The sequence below is a fragment of the Maylandia zebra genome, linkage group LG8 (genome assembly GCF_041146795.1).
Source record: "Maylandia zebra isolate NMK-2024a linkage group LG8, Mzebra_GT3a, whole genome shotgun sequence".
NCBI classification, from domain to species: Eukaryota; Metazoa; Chordata; class Actinopteri; order Cichliformes; family Cichlidae; genus Maylandia; species Maylandia zebra.
The window spans coordinates 5,885,435-5,901,253 of NC_135174.1; the positions used below are offsets into that span (position 1 = coordinate 5,885,435).

General features: G+C 41.0%; 1 long non-coding RNA gene across 1 annotated transcript; it reads right to left on the reverse strand.

Annotated features, from left to right (window-relative positions):
* Positions 1 to 13,849: 13,849 nt before the first annotated feature.
* Positions 13,850 to 15,370, reverse strand: LOC143419775 (uncharacterized). Its single transcript, XR_013099773.1, has 2 exons — positions 15,192 to 15,370; positions 13,850 to 15,115 (listed from the first exon to the last, which is right to left on the reverse strand). It is a non-coding gene; the product is annotated as an uncharacterized LOC143419775 (long non-coding RNA).
* Between the last annotated feature and the right edge of the window lie 449 nt (positions 15,371 to 15,819).

The following is a 15,819-nucleotide window of genomic DNA, read 5'->3' on the forward strand; positions in this document are numbered from 1 at the left end:
ATGGAGACTTGAAGGCACATAGACGCCTTTGTACAGCGTGTATAACTCTGTCTCAGTCATGCTTCAACAAGCAGAAGCAGCTCACTGAAAACAGCTCTGAGAGCTTCGAGCTGAAAAACTGCTGGACTTTGTCTCAACTTAACGCACTATCACTGTTTTTGTAGCTCGAGACTGTAGCGCAACTCCCGCTTCTCCTGTGGTCTCGCGCTGGCTTCTGTTTGCGTCACTTTCCAACAAGTGTGCGATTCTTTGTCAAAGCTCAAGCATTCATGACCAAGTAATCATTGAACGATTCGTGTAAAATTTAAAATATCTTTATAGATCTATTGTTATATTTCTGCTATCCTTTGGCCGGATCGGTCTTAAAAAATACATTTTTAATGTCAATCAGATGTTGTATGGGTTAAATAACGGATATATTAAAGTCACTCTGTCAAAAAACTGATTGAGGCTTCTACCTTGTGACAGGAATGTTGTTTGTGGTTCAAGATAACTTGATATCATTCATGAGGGATACATTTAATGTACGTTTCACATATACATAGGCTTAAAAGTTATTTATAGCAGTTTAAATTCAATCAATGACTTTTTGGCGCTACAATGGCAACTAAAGTCCGCAAGGACTTATAGGTGGCATCTTATTCCCAGCCCTATACTAAGTAAGGAAGGGAACTAGCCTCCCCTCGTCACACTAGAACACCAGTCCCCTTTCTATCTATCTTCGTCGCCTCATCTATGAATGCAAAACTACCATGTCTGTCAAATGCGTTTGTTAGGTTTTGTGAGGTCAAAACCTCACAAAACCTAACAAAACCAAAAGAAATTAGCAACTAGGGCTAAAGAGTCAAACTAACATACTGACAACCCCCAAGAATATGCATAGCCCCCCATTTTCTGCTCTTCACTCCCATTACTATACTCTTGCAAATCAGATCCCCCCCCCCCCCCCCCTTAGTAATACAGAACCAAACTGATTTAGGTATAATGGAATATGATTTCCCTGTAATAACCAGTACAAACCCACCTAATTTACCATCGATGCATTCAGAACCTTCTTTAGCACTTTCCAAGCCTCTGACAGATACTAAAAGGGTTGGGATGGACAGGTATTGGGCCCTATGCACGCCTCCTTTCCTGGAAATAAGGGCAATTTCACCATATGTGTGGACTACAGTCACACTACCAAAACCCTTCTCCTGTTACTGGAACTAGCAGGCTGAGGGAGAAGAGTGGGAATAACTGGGAATATGTCTGTGAAGGTTCTCAGTCATCCAGGTCATCGTAGTCTAAGGAGCTTGGAAAGAAAAGTAACAAGCAATGCTTCTGATTGTGCCAGAGCACATTTTGAACAACACCATGGGAATTTCGGATTTTACACAGGTGGTTGGATGTTACACTCTGGAAATGGAAGGAAGGTGAGTGTTATTAACCCTCTGTGGTCCACGCTGCACCTGCAAATCACATGACTGATGTAAGCTGACATAGCAACAAGCTGCAGCCACCCTGAGTCTCTATTTCAGCCCACATTGAAAGTTATGACTTTAAAGTTTTTAAATTTTAATTACAGGCCAGTAAATCTAGAGTTGTGATAATATATATAAGGCACGCTTTTTTCTAAATACTGTCATCACGATTTTGTGTGTGTGTGTTTAAAGCGTTTTCTAAGGAAAGCACGAAAACAGTAAAGAAACGTTTAGTGTGGAGTGGATTCTTAGTGTTGTGTTGTCTTGTGTAGTTGTTCTGTTGTGTAGTCGTTTTGTTTTGTGTGTCAGTGAGGGCACTAATGAATGTCACAAAGGCACATTTGCAATGTAAACACTGTCACTAAGTAGAAAACCAGCGGAGTGATACACCTGCTGTTGTCAGGCCTGCAGGTTTATCCCTGTGCTGTTCTCTGTCTTTTGGTGGACAAACTTTTTTTTTACTGGCACACATCATTTGTGGGGCATCTTATTGCAACACCTGATTGTTCTCTCATTTTAGTTTTAGTAATATTTTTAAATGGTTGTAGAAAAAAAAACAGCAGGTGTATTGGCTGCATTTTTAGATAAATAGTTGTATATGTTTACAAAATGTACAATTATTTTATATTTGCATTTCAAGTTATAAAAATTTACTCAAGATGTCTGTGGGGGTTTTTACAGTAAAAAAATACTACTAGGATTTTAAGTTCTTTGTGTGATTTCAGATCAGTAATAGTACTATTAATAGTAATAGTAGTACTAATGCAGTATGTCAGTGAAAAACAACTAAATTCAGTTGAGCTGAAAAGAATGATACCAAACAAGGCAAGGGGGGGAAAAAAATTAAACAATCTGAGGGTGAAACACAAACGTCAACTCAAAAGGAGTCAAAAATGGCCGGTTTTATTTCAGACCTCAGTGGGTTAATCCAACAAATCATGAAAAATTAGGTTTACATTTTTGTTCATGACAGTGCAGATTTCTGACATTTTGTGTAATTTAAGCTGTAACAATGTGATTGTTTTCTAACAAAAAACAGTGTGAAACTTAAGTTAGACTTGTGTTTGTAAATGAACCGCCCCATGTTGTGTAGCTTTCTGGAGTTTATACTTATTGGGCTACATATTTATTTATTATACAGGCTATACAGTACATAACATCAAAACTCACATGTTTTATGTAACTAAAGTGTGTAATTATGTGGGCTACAGACAATAATTAAGTTATAGACTCTATATATATATATATATATGAAAAACGTGTATACTTACTGCATTTGAATCATTTTAACCATATATAACCACCTACATGTGTGTTTGGAGAAAAAAAAAGGCTTTGATTTTGCCACCCCATTTGATTTCTTTGCCACCCTCATGCCACCCTAAGAAAATTTCTCTAGATCCGCCCCTGCTTAGAACTGAAGAAGCTTCTCGGATGAGAGGTGAAACGTCTTCAAGCAACTCAAAGAAGTCCAGACGCTTTTCTTTCCAAGCTCCTTAGACAACTGTGGGAATAGAAGCAAAATGCGTGGGCTCCAATTTCAGGCACTGAACCGCTCTCCCTTCCACTACACCAAGTAAAACTTCCAGCTGCTCATCCCTCTTTGACTTTTGTTCTACAACTACATTACTATCCTGAGCCAAGTGGCCATTTTGCAAACCTCTAATAAGTTCCAATTCTGCAGTCAAATTTATTGCAGCCGCTAATGTTGCTGGTTTAGAACTGCTAAGAGTAACATGCAAAATCCTACATCCCACATGTGTAATAAAATGATCCCTTGCCAGCAAGTCTTGTGTCACATATGTGTATCATTATCAGTAGAAGTGTACTCTCTACATACCAGCCTATGTGAGGCAATGCAAAATTCCTGGACTGTTTCATTATGTAACTTCCTCCATGTAGAATAATTCACACAGTTGCAATCTTCACTATCACAAGGATCCAAACACCTCCTCATAGCATCTTTCAGGAGAGTATAATTAGTTTTAGATTAAGCGGACAAACCACTATAAACTTCATGAGCCTGTTCCAATTTTAACTTCTTCACATCTTCCCATACGTTAATGCAACATCTGCATGCATGTCCATTTCATGTTTCAGAGAGTTAAAATGTGAAATTGACACGGTGGATGCGATGGACTTGGCGTGTCTATTATACGTTTTGCTGTGATATACATCCTACAGGATTTTCAATAAAATGTTTTTGTTCACAGTAAAAAATATTTCAAATTGTTGCTTAACACTCGAAGAACATTCCTGAAGGATGACTACACACGCATTCCTATTGGTGGAAAACACTGAGCTGAACAGATCTGTTTCGTTTGTGTGTTTGCCTGTCTTAATACGTGTGCCTGTATTTACATTGATGTTGCTGTGCATAGTATAGACAGGATATAGTCTGTGGCAATTTTATTTGTTTATTTATTTACTTTACTGATAGGTACTTTGACTTTATTGGGTATTCAAATATTTACTAAAGGTATTCAGTAGTCATCAGAAGGTCCTTAGTTTTCGGTCAAAGTACCCTGTCCCCATATACCTCATTTCAGGGTTACTGGCAACTCTGTTGACCCTTGTCCTTTGCTCTTTTCAGCTTCATCTGTGCCTTCTTTATTAAGTTTCCATCTCTTCAAGTGCTCTCTGAAATTCCATTAATTCCCTCTTTGCACAGATGAATACATATACAGTGTTAGGGATGTCGCTGATGAACTAAACAGAAGCATTTGTTTTACAGTAGCCACAGCATTCCACACATTTCTCTTGCAGTGCACTGACAAAACTTTTCAGTAGAGCGTACAGCCCGATTCGATCCGGTGGGGGGATGCCAGATCAGGCGCCCCCATCCGGCTCTATATTAAAGGGTAAGTATTAATTTTCATTTCGAACTGATAGAAGAAAAAAAATTGTAGTTAACTAAATAGAAGAAAGTAGAAGAGAAATAACAATCTAACGTAAACCAGTGACACACTCTTGGGCCTGATCAACCTTGGCAGGGCCTTCCTGGATGGTGTCTAGTGATAATGGCTGAAACGCCCAATGAATCCAAGGTCCACTACTGATGATGTGTCCCAAATTTAATATTATAATAAGTGCTGTCAGCGTTAATCTCGTTAAAATGACGTTAACGGCATAACTGCATTAACATGGCATATCTCTGTTAGCGAGTTAGCACAGATCGCCCCGTGTGTGGGGCTGCATGGCGCTAACGCGTTAACGAGCTAACCGCGCTAACGCCTTCACACCTGCACAGACTATCGACAGTAAGGCTATACCTGAGCAGAAAAGTGTGTCAAAGTGTGTGGACCGTGTGTCAAAATGACAAACGCTACACTGGTTTACAAAGGAATTCCAAGTTTACGTTTAATTTCGTAATTCTTATGTTTTGCGTGACTAGCAATCTCCGTACAGGTGTTCAGAATGTATTCTCCTGGATAAGACTTTTGATAATCTGCAACCATTTTTTATTAAACTATGTGAGGTCAAAAGTATTGCTTGGCGACTGTCAACATGTTCTCTAAATGAGTACCTTTTTTCTTCTAGCAAACAAGATGCAGGTTGTAAGGAAAAGTGAGGGGTAAAAATCGCCCTCCTCCAACAAGACAAGCTCCAAGTAAGTGAAGTACAGAGTGAGACTTTGTGTCGCCCACAAGGGATCAACAATGAACGCAGAGATTCATTTAAGCAACCAGGCTGATGTTGCCTGAAAGGTTCAGTGTGGGTTTTTTTTGGTTATGGTGGTGTGGATTTTTAGCATGCGTACAAATGATTACACAACTCTCCAAATATCAGAAATACTAGAAAATATATATATATGTATATATGTACATGTAAGGAAGAGGACTCCCTTACTATATTTATTTATATTATATTATCTGTATAGCACTTTAGAGCACACCTTTCACTTTATTAAAAGCACCTTATCAAACACTTTATTTAGCATTGCACTTTAAGCATGGATTTGCACACAAGAAGTTTAAATATTTATTGACTATTTATTGGGAATTTTAAAATCAGTTGGTAGCCTTATTTCAGATCCTGCACAGCTGCTCCTCAAGGAATGTGGTGGTTGTCTGTCAGGAGAAAAGAATGGTGATTGAGATTTTGATTAAGGTTTACCAGTAAGGAAAACTAATGCAAGTGTGTGTGAAATCTAGGGATAAAAGTGGTGCAAATAAGTGTTTGTAAGATAATGATTACTCACCTTTCTTGCCTGTGTCCTCTTCAAGGTGTTTGGGCAAAGGTTTCCCCTGGGGTCCAGACACCATTTAAAGGTTCCGGGAGAGACCATTGGTAAAGAGAGTGTGGTGAATCTTGTTGTGCTTGGGTTTCTGGGTTTTTATAACATTGGGTTTGGTGTAACATTAAAGTGTGAAATATTTATTAATATGTAAATGTGAAAATGTATTTATGTATTTATTTATTCTTATTGATATATTGGATATTGTGGTGGAAGGTTGGGATTTAAGAATTTACCTGAGAGTGGAATAATGGTTTAGTCTGTGACAGCTGAACATATTTAAGGCTGCCAGTTGTCATTAGAGTGTGGTTTTTTGTGCTGTGAAGAAGCTTGACAAATTAATTGTTGTAAGGGGAGCTGTATAGGAAATAAATGCTTTTTTGTTCCACTACACTTGCCTTGGTCCATCTCACTGTGTTTCCAGCCGCTAGTGATGGCCAAATGAAGCTTTCCGAAGCACTGAAGCTTGTATTGAAAAACGGTTCATTACTCGAAGCTTTTCAACACAGTCCTCTCCGGTGACATCTGGTGGTGAAAATTTTGAAGAGCAGCTTGAATCTGCAAAATAAAACGGACTGCTCAATTATCACTGCTCACTCAAGAGTGGAGTTCTCTCTGATATTGGGCCACCGTTCCGTTGCTTTGAACATGTAATTGGTTTTGTTTTCTCGATTGGGGGGCTGAAAAAAATGTAATGCGTATCTGCGTAATACATTTTAATCAATAAACTTTCCCTATTTAAACATGCACTATGGTGGCCTTTCTTTGCTCATAACTCCTTGATGTTGGTAAATACAATAAGTGAGCAATATATATAATATACATATGATAATGCACAGCACATTATGGAGTATGCCCCTGCTGTGAAGTCCTGCCTCCATCTACTTGTCGTTTAATCACTGGACAGCTGGACAGGTTCATACAAAATATTAGATTAGGCCAATTCCTATACATATTTTTGACCTAGGGGTGGGATTGATTGTGAACTGGAAAGGGAAAATGCTTAGGGGGCTGAGTAGGGCTGCATCGTCACTGATTTGTAGAATCCTTTTGATTCGATACAGGATCCGATTCAATTTGATTGGAATCTGGAAAGTTTTGCCTCAGTCAGAAATATTACAAGTCTGATCATTTAACAGTATATATCCATAATTTCGTATCTATTAAAAGAAAGCTGATACATGTGAGACTTAATTAGAGATGTAAACAGAGAGTTATGAAACCTGCAGCTGCAGAAGCCAGCGGGGAAAAAAAGAGGCAAACACAGCGCGGACCCGACGACGCACCAAAATCTGATTCTGACGCGTCGGGTCCGCGCTCTGTGTTTACGTTTGTATGCAGAATCCGTAAACCTGCTCCTAGTTACTGTTTTAGCTGCATGGTGTTTGACGACATGTTGTGAGGTTTAACCTGAGATGCTGGCGTTTCAGGCATAATAACGTTAATTTACAAATCGACACGGGATTTTAATGAATCAATATCACTTTATTCAATTTAGCATGGATTGTAATCAGAAAAGCGATAATCAAAACCCATCCCTAATCAAGAACTTGCAAAGTAAAAACATGATCAATGTAAGGTAGCCCTTTTGTTATTTACATTTAAAAAGAGGATTAGTGTTACTGTGCGCTGGCTGAGTCTGTTTCTTTTCTTAGAAATAGTTTCTCCTGCCCTGGAGAAAATCCACTTGCATGGAACAGAAGAGGCTGTGGAGTGCAGGAACCACACTGCAAGCTGGTAGATATGCAGGTATTCCTGGGTCCTGCAGACTATCACCTAAAAACAATAAACAAAATGATTTTCTAAACTGTAGCAATGTAATGTACGTATAGTGTCAAATACATTTTTGTAGTCTTCATTAGCTTTAATTCACATGGAAGTGTTCCTAAAGTCATATGCTGTAATGATATTTACATTATGAAAACATGATTTTGGACATTTCAAGTTTTTCACTTCGGCAGATAAAATGAATTGAGCAAAATCAACTCAAAATATTTCCACACGCCATAACGTCCTCTCTTCCTCGCTGGCTCCATATCTGTCAGTGGAATGATCACCTCGTCGCTATCTGTCACCATCAACACACTCCACGAATCCCGTGGATGATTCACTTCCTTATATCCGTTTGAATCAGGTACCGAAGCAGTTACGTGCGTAATGAAGCTTCGGACGTCACTGGTCACGTGACCTTTGCCAAACGAAGCAAGCCTCGACACAGTGCTTCTGAACCAGTGTGTTGTTTTTTTCGACACACGCTCCGGAGCGTCAGCTTCAAGCGGGCCATCACTACCAGCCGCTAAGGGCTGCCCTGTTACAAGTGGTGTCAGAAGTGTGTCACTCATGGCACAGTGAGAAGATGATGACAAGAGGTGGAAGAAAGCCAGGCCAAGAGGAGCAGCCTGATGAAGGAGTTGGAGCTTCATCTGAGCTAGAGGCCATGGCAGCAACAAGCCCTGAGGACAAATTGGAGGAGTTGACAGGGTTGGTGAAATCTCTTATGCGGTCTCAAGCAGCCAGAGACCAAAAGTGGGAGAAGGATTTGTCACGTCAGGAGCAAAGGTGGAAAGGCATGCAGCATCAATTTCAGCAAATCCAGCTACAAGTTAACGCTGTAATTGATAAGCCTGATCCACCAGAGGCGCCAGCGCCCCCTACAACATCTGAAGAACAAGAACTTGGATTCAAAGGTGAAGACATTCCAGTGGCCAGTGGGTCCAAGTCTTTAAGTGAACCAAAACTTTTTCCTCTGTCTACAGAAGATGACATTGAACATTTTCTGACTACGTTTGAAAGAATGGCAAACGTGTGTCGATGGCCCAGAGATGAGTGGGCTATTCGTCTGGTTCCCTGTTGGCAGGTAAAGCCCGCACAGCCTACATTCTTATGGATTTAACAGACTCTGAGAATTATGATAAGGTGAAAGAGGCAATTCTGGTAAAATATGAGATCACTGCTGACACCTACAGACGCCGCTTCAGATCTCTGAAAGTTGAACCAGGTGAGACGCCACGTGAACTTTATGTAAGATTGAAAGACCCGTTTTCAAGATGGATTAAACCTGAAAAATCAACTGTAGAAGAAATATCTGAGCAGATAATTCTGGAGCAGTTTTTGAGAATGGTTAGCCCAGAGCTGGAGATCTGGATACGTGAGCATGATCCGAAGACGGCAAAGGAAGCAGCTAGCCTCGCAGAGGTTTTCACTTCAGCCAGAAAAGGAAGCAAGAGCACCTACTTCAGCCGGGAGACCCACTACACCCAACCAAGTAAGTCCATTGGGGGTGAACAGGGTTCTGGTCAAGTTCAGGCTAGAAATCTTTCTAGTTCTAGGCAGCTCCCTTCTCATAGACCTCACAATGTGAAGAAATCCTTTAAGTCTTCAGTTCAGGATATTAAATGTTATCACTGTCATAACTTTGGCCATACACAACAATTTTGCCCTGCCCTTAAGTCAAAACCATCTCTTTTGTGTGCAGTTCCAAGACCAGCCACAGAGCCGGTAGGAAAGGAAGCTTGTACTGTCCCTGTTTTAATTAATGGGCGTAAAGAGGAAGCTTTGCTTGACTCTGGGTGCTTCCAAACTCTTGTACACTCTAGCATAATTTCAGGAGAAAAGCTAAGTGGGGTTGGGGCTACAATAAGTTGTGTGCATGGAGACGAACACAGGTGCCCCACTGCTGAGGTTTACCTGACAGTGGGAGGTCAAACCCACTTGTTAGTGGTAGCTGTGGTTCCCAGTTTGCCATATTCAGTGATACTTGGTAATGACATCCCCACTCTTTTTGATCTAATACATCAGTCAGATTATGACCCTCAAGTGAGTGCTGAGAAAGACATTCAAGGCTAAGGTGATGAATCTGGAAGCTCCCTTCCTCTAGATATGACAGTTGAGCCATTTAAACCCTGTCATGTAGTCACAAGGGCACAAAGTGCAAAGGAAATGATGAAAGAGCTACCCTTTTTTTGAGGAGTCTCTCGAAACAGAGCCAGGGAAGATTAGGAAGTCTAGGGCTCAGAAAAGAAGAGAAAAGTTCAAAGGCTCAGGGGAAAAGGGTACAGCATTGTTCCCTAAGCCAAATAACCAACTTGAGTTTGATGTTCCCTCAGATTTAGGTGCACTCCAAAGAAGCGACCCTACTCTAAAACCCTGGTTTGAGAAGGTAACATAGGTAGAGGGGGCTAGTCAAGGTCAGGTAAGCTGTCTTGCGGACACTGTTTACTTGATTAAAGGAGGCATCTTGTACCAGAGAAAGGGGAAGTGTGAAGCTGTAGCACTCCCACAACAGTTAAGAAACAAAGTTATGGATTTGGGTCATTCAATTCCATGGGCAGGTCATATAGCTTTTCACAAAACACTGAATAGGATCAGTAGCCGTTTTTTTTGGGCAGGGATGTATGTCCAAGTTTCTGAGTTTTGCTGTTCCTGTGAAAATTGTCAGTTGACCTCAGGCAAAGGAGTAGCACGAGCCCAGTTGCAACCACTGCCAATTATTGAAACACCGTTTGAGAGGCTAGGCATGGATATCGTGGGCCCTTTAGAGAGGAGATCCACAGGTCATCGCTACATATTAGTCATATGTGACTATGCGACACGGTTTCCTGAGGCCTTCCCACTCAGATCAATTAAAGCCCGTCACGTCGCTAATTGTCTTCTGCAGCTTTTTTCTAGGGTAGGCATACCAAGAGAAATTCTGACGGATTGTGGACCGAATTTTCTATCCAAGTTGTTGCAGCAGGTTTATAAGTTGTTAGGGATAAAGGGACTTAAGACCACCCTGTATCACCCCCAAACGGACGGGCTAGTGGAGAGATACAACCAGACTCTCAAAAGTATGCTGCGTAAGTTTGTCTCTGACACAGGTGCTGACTGGGATCAATGGCTGCCATACCTTCTGTTCGCCTACCGGGAGGTCCCGCAGGTTTCCACTGGCTTCTCGCCTTTTGAACTTTTATATGGTCGCCAAGTGAGAGGCCCCCTGGATCTGCTTAAGGACTGCTGGGAGGAATCCAAAGCAGAGGGCGAAAACATCGCAGCCTACGTCATCACCATGAGAGAGAGGTTGGAGAAAATGGCATCATTGATGCAAGACAACATGAAAGCTGCACAAAAACATCAAAAGACATGGTACGATCAGAAGGCCAGGGATAGGGTCTTCCTTCCAGGTCAGAAAGTACTGTTATTGCTTCCCACCAGCGATAACAAGCTGCTGACAAAATGGCATGGACCATACGAGATCGTCAGACAAGTGAGTAAAGTCACTTATGAACTGAATATGCCAGAAAGAGTTAAAAAATATCAGACATTTCACATGAACTTGTTGAAGGAATTCCACAGCCGACAAGAGCCGGTCTATCAGTTACTGGTGCGTTCAGTTAAGGATGAGGAGGTGACTGAGAAGTTCTTTCCAACTAACATTCAAGTTTGTGCTTCAGTTGACCTTTCTCATTTGTCTCCTACTGAGCAGGCTGATATAAAACCACTCGTGGACCCACAGCTCTTTCGAGAAACACCAGGCTTCACATCACTGGTTCAGCACAAGATACGGGTGAAGGAGGATGCACCCGTTCGACAAAAGAGCTACAGAATTTCAGAACGGTTGGTGCCAGTGCTGCAGAAAGAAATAAAACTGATGTTGGACCTGGGAATCATTGAGGTGTCAAGTAGTGAGTGGTGAGCCCGATTGTTTTGGTACCAAAGAAAGATGACACCCTGAGATTCTGTATTGATTTCAGATATTTGAATGCAGTATCCAAGTTTGATCCCTACCCAATGCCCAGGGTGGATGACCTGCTGGAGAGAGTTGGATCAGCAAGGTACATTACAACACTCGATCTGTGTAAAGGATACTGGCAAGTGGCTTTGGCACCAGAAGCGAGAGAGCTGACAGCCTTCAAAACTCCTTTTGGTATGTACCAATTTAAAGTCATGCCATTTGGGCTTCAAGGTGCGCCAGCGACATTCCAACGATTAATGGACCATGTACTGAGAGATGTGTCAGCATTCTCTGCAGCATATCTGGATGATGTGGTGGTGTACAGCGAGTCCTGGGAAGAGCATGTCATTCACCTACAGAAGGTGCTACACTCCATTAGAATGGCTGGACTGACTATCAATCCCAAGAAGTGCTCCATAGCCAAGAGAGAAGTGGAGTACTTGGGCTTCGTGGTTGGCTCTGGGAAGATAAAGCCGCTAAGGGCCGCCCTGTTACAGTACATAACGTCAATGAAAATAAGCCTGGCATAAATCTCCTTCAGTTCCAGATGGGTCAGGGTTGTGTAGAGTGCTGTGGCTATGGGATCCCCTGTCAACTGGTTATCCCTTGTAATGGAAAATTTTAGCTCGGAATGTCAATTAACCTCAAGTCCTTTGTTTATGAAGTCGTGCTTTGCCTCGTGTTCTACATGTCAACAGTATAACCTCCTTATAACTTTTGCCCTTAAAGAGACCAGGATGTAATGCAGAACACGTCATAACATAACATGATTAACATGTATCTGCTGACTGTGAGGGGCAATGAACAGAGCACGCTCCTGGCACACAACCACCTACTGTTTCATAGATAATGCAAAAGTGGCTCATCGCATTGTGAGCATAGTGTGCTATGAGTGCGTCATGATACCATAGCGATAGAGCTTATGTGAGATGTTTGTGTGATGCTATAAAAGAGGTGCATGACTATGCAACCATCGTGTTGGCTGTCTGTTTGCTCTCCCATCCGCATGGTAACAAAAGTATTGATTGCAACTGACTGTGTCTGCAGACTTTGTTAACAGAAAACAGGCAAACCAGTGTGGGTAAAATGTGGGTGGAATTCTTTAAATGATGTGTGATGTTACACGTTTCTCAACTATAACATAACTAGCAAATCAGCAACATGTAACTGGACTAGTTCTTATATAGCGCTTTTCTACCGTATCCTGAGCACTCAAAGCATTTTACACAACTTGTACATTCACCCATTCGCACAAGCATGTTTTTCTACTGTTTCTAAGTGCTTCCTACCTAACATTCATACTCCGATGGATGCATCGGAGAGCAACATGGGTTTACTATCTTGCCTAGGGATACTTTGCATGCAGACTGGACCAGACTGGGATCAAGCCACCAACCTTCCAGTTAGTAGGTGACCTGTTCTACCAATTTATCCAATTCAGAGTATCAGTTGGGCTGGAGCATATCCCCACTGTGGCCATGTAGCCAATTACCAAAGGGATAAGAGAGAGACAACCCTTCACACTGACATTCGTACCTTTAGCCAATTTGGAGTTACCACTTACACTAATGTCATGTCTTTGGATTACACAGTTGGAGTACACAGAAATGAGGGAATCTTGTAAATTTGATTTTGACTTGCTTTGAGGTGATGGCTCAAAATGTTTAATTACAATGAGGGCTCGCGGATCTTTGGGACCAGGACTCGGTCTGCTCTGGCTGGCCGGCTGCCTGCATGGTCATCGCTGAAGGCCCACTGTGGCTGCTGGGTGACTCCTGTCTGGGGCTCTCCTCAGCTCTTTTCTAGGTGCCCCTGTGGTGGTCCCCCTTTGGGCTCTCGTGCTCTGGGGGGCCTCTGGATGGCTATGGCCTGGATCTCCTCCATGTCTGCTTCATGTCCGGGGGGGCAGGACTATGGCTCCCCACATGTACTATTAGACACTTACATGGAGAAACCTTTTGAATACAAACACGCTCACAAGCACAGCTGTGCCCATGGTTCCTCACAGACACACACTGTCTGGGTTGGCTGCTGCCTCTAAACATATCGTGCATTATTAGTACTGTGTGCTGCTCGGCAACATGCAGTATTTATTATTTAGTGTTACTTATGCATATGTTGGTTGTTGCTATGATTACAGCGTCTTTTCTCTCTCTATCCCTCTTCTCTATTTTTCTTTTCCCTCTCCTTCTGTAAACTCACTTCCCAGCTTCTCTTTCCTTCTTTCTCTTTCCTGTCTCTTGGTTCTGTCCATTCTCATTTAAAAATTAAAAAAAGTATATATAAACATGTGAAGGAGAAATTTCCAATTATGATTGAAGAAAAATAAACAACTTTCTCTTAAGTTGAGTTTGATCTTTCTTTTTACAAGTTATTGATATGCAGCCATAGACAATATAAAAAATACAGTCTGAAAAAGTGAAGGCACTGCATAAGTGGCTTTTAATCTGCATATTTTATTTTTAAAAAAGGGGTTTTCTGCTTTTGTTTTTTTTTCTCCACTTTTGCTGCAGTGATATAATCCTAACTGTTTATAGACACGTTAGCCAGTAAGAAACCTACAAACATTAACACAATTTGTCATCAAAAAGGTGTACAACTTTGACATTGCGTGACAAAATCTTTGTTTTTCTTGTCCATATATAAATGCAAAAAAAAAAAACGTCTGAAAATCTAAACACTGACATGTGAATGAAGGGCCAAGACACATACAATTAGAAAAAACCCTTTGTTTTTCAAAGTATTCAGGACTTGTTCATGGTAAGAAATCCAGACCATCCAGTAACACATTGTTTTAGATGGTCTTATTTCAGATGTTCTCTTGACTGAAGTTTTGTCCATTTTCAGAGCCTTCTCTTTGACATGTACAATAAGAACAACTGAATCCACATCCTACATCTTCACTTAGTCGATATGCTTATATGTGCTTTATTGTCATAAGTAGCAGATGATCATATGTCAAGAAGCCTCCAAACATTGCTGGAAGACAGATTTCTGTCTTCATTTACCTTTACAGTTGTTGCAGTGGTCTACATGTTAATTTTTTGTTTGTTGTTGTTTTTAAAAATATATTTGAATCAGAGTATGGTATATCAACATGTCAACAAGCTAACTTACTTACTTCTGGATGTCTGAATGTTAAATGATATTGCAAAACTTCGGAGAACAGCCACGCTTTTTACTCCCAGTAGTGCCTCAGGGCTCGTCTGCTTCTTTTGAAGTGAAGAAATACTTGGACCCAGAAATGTCTAATGACTAAACAAGAGAGTTGAACTTAAATAACACTGTGAAAAATGTTCCATGTGTGTTATTGCATCAGCTTTCTTGTTCTTGTGGTGATGGTCTTGTAGTTGGAGAGAGCATGGAGAGAAAAGGTCTTGTCTTCTACCAATGGAAATGATAACGCTAATGTAACCTTGACCATACACAAAAAAGGACTATGATGCCACTGTGATGTAAATTAAAAAGCTGCAAAACATCTAAAACCTGATAGAAGATTGAAGATTTTCTTTAAATTGTCCATATCCTTTAACTTGAAAGTTCCAAAAGCTCTCAGAATCATCTTTAAGTGCTGATGGTGTGTCACAAGTCTCTCAGCAAATGTAGCGTCAGCACTCATTCTGTATAATCTTAGCCATCCAGTCTGATCTGGACACGAGTAACCTCAGTCTGGCCCCTGACGACTGGATCAGCTCCCTCCCGCTGAAACAGGGAAAGATATGAAAACAAAGTTGCTCGTGCCAAATTCTTTAAATATGAGATATGATAGATTTCTTACTTTTGGTAGTCCAGTCCAAGAAGGCTGATTCCATTAACAGCCAAGATCCTGTCTCCTGGTAACAGCTTCTCACACCGGGCAGCTGGAGAGTCTGGGACCACTGCACGAATGAAGATGCCCTTCGCCTTCAAAGAAGTGTCCTGAAACATGAGGTGTCGAGTTCTCGATTAAAGCAAAGATTTCACAGTTTCTGACTGTGAGGTTTTCAAAATGGTCCTTATTTTTACCTGCATTATATTTTTTTATATATAAATGGCATGAAGTAATATAATTCATGCCACAATACATAATAATATATAGTTATTATGTATTATGTATTATAGATATATTTTTAGTGTTACGCATCTGCTGTTAACAACTCAAGTACAGTTGTCACACAGTGGAACTTTGTATTTATCTTTTATATTGGTTTTATTTTGATTTTAGCGTTTATTTGCGAGTAGTTTTTATTGCATGATTTTATTCTAATGTTCGTATTGCATGGTTTTTAGCGTTTTATTCTACATTGTTTTAATCCACTGTGGATTGGCTGGGCATGGGACAATTAGCTGATAGGGACAGACTCCGGTGCAAAATGCGAGGTGGGCTGGGATGTGACGGGTCCAGTGAAGGGACGAGAGGGGGACAG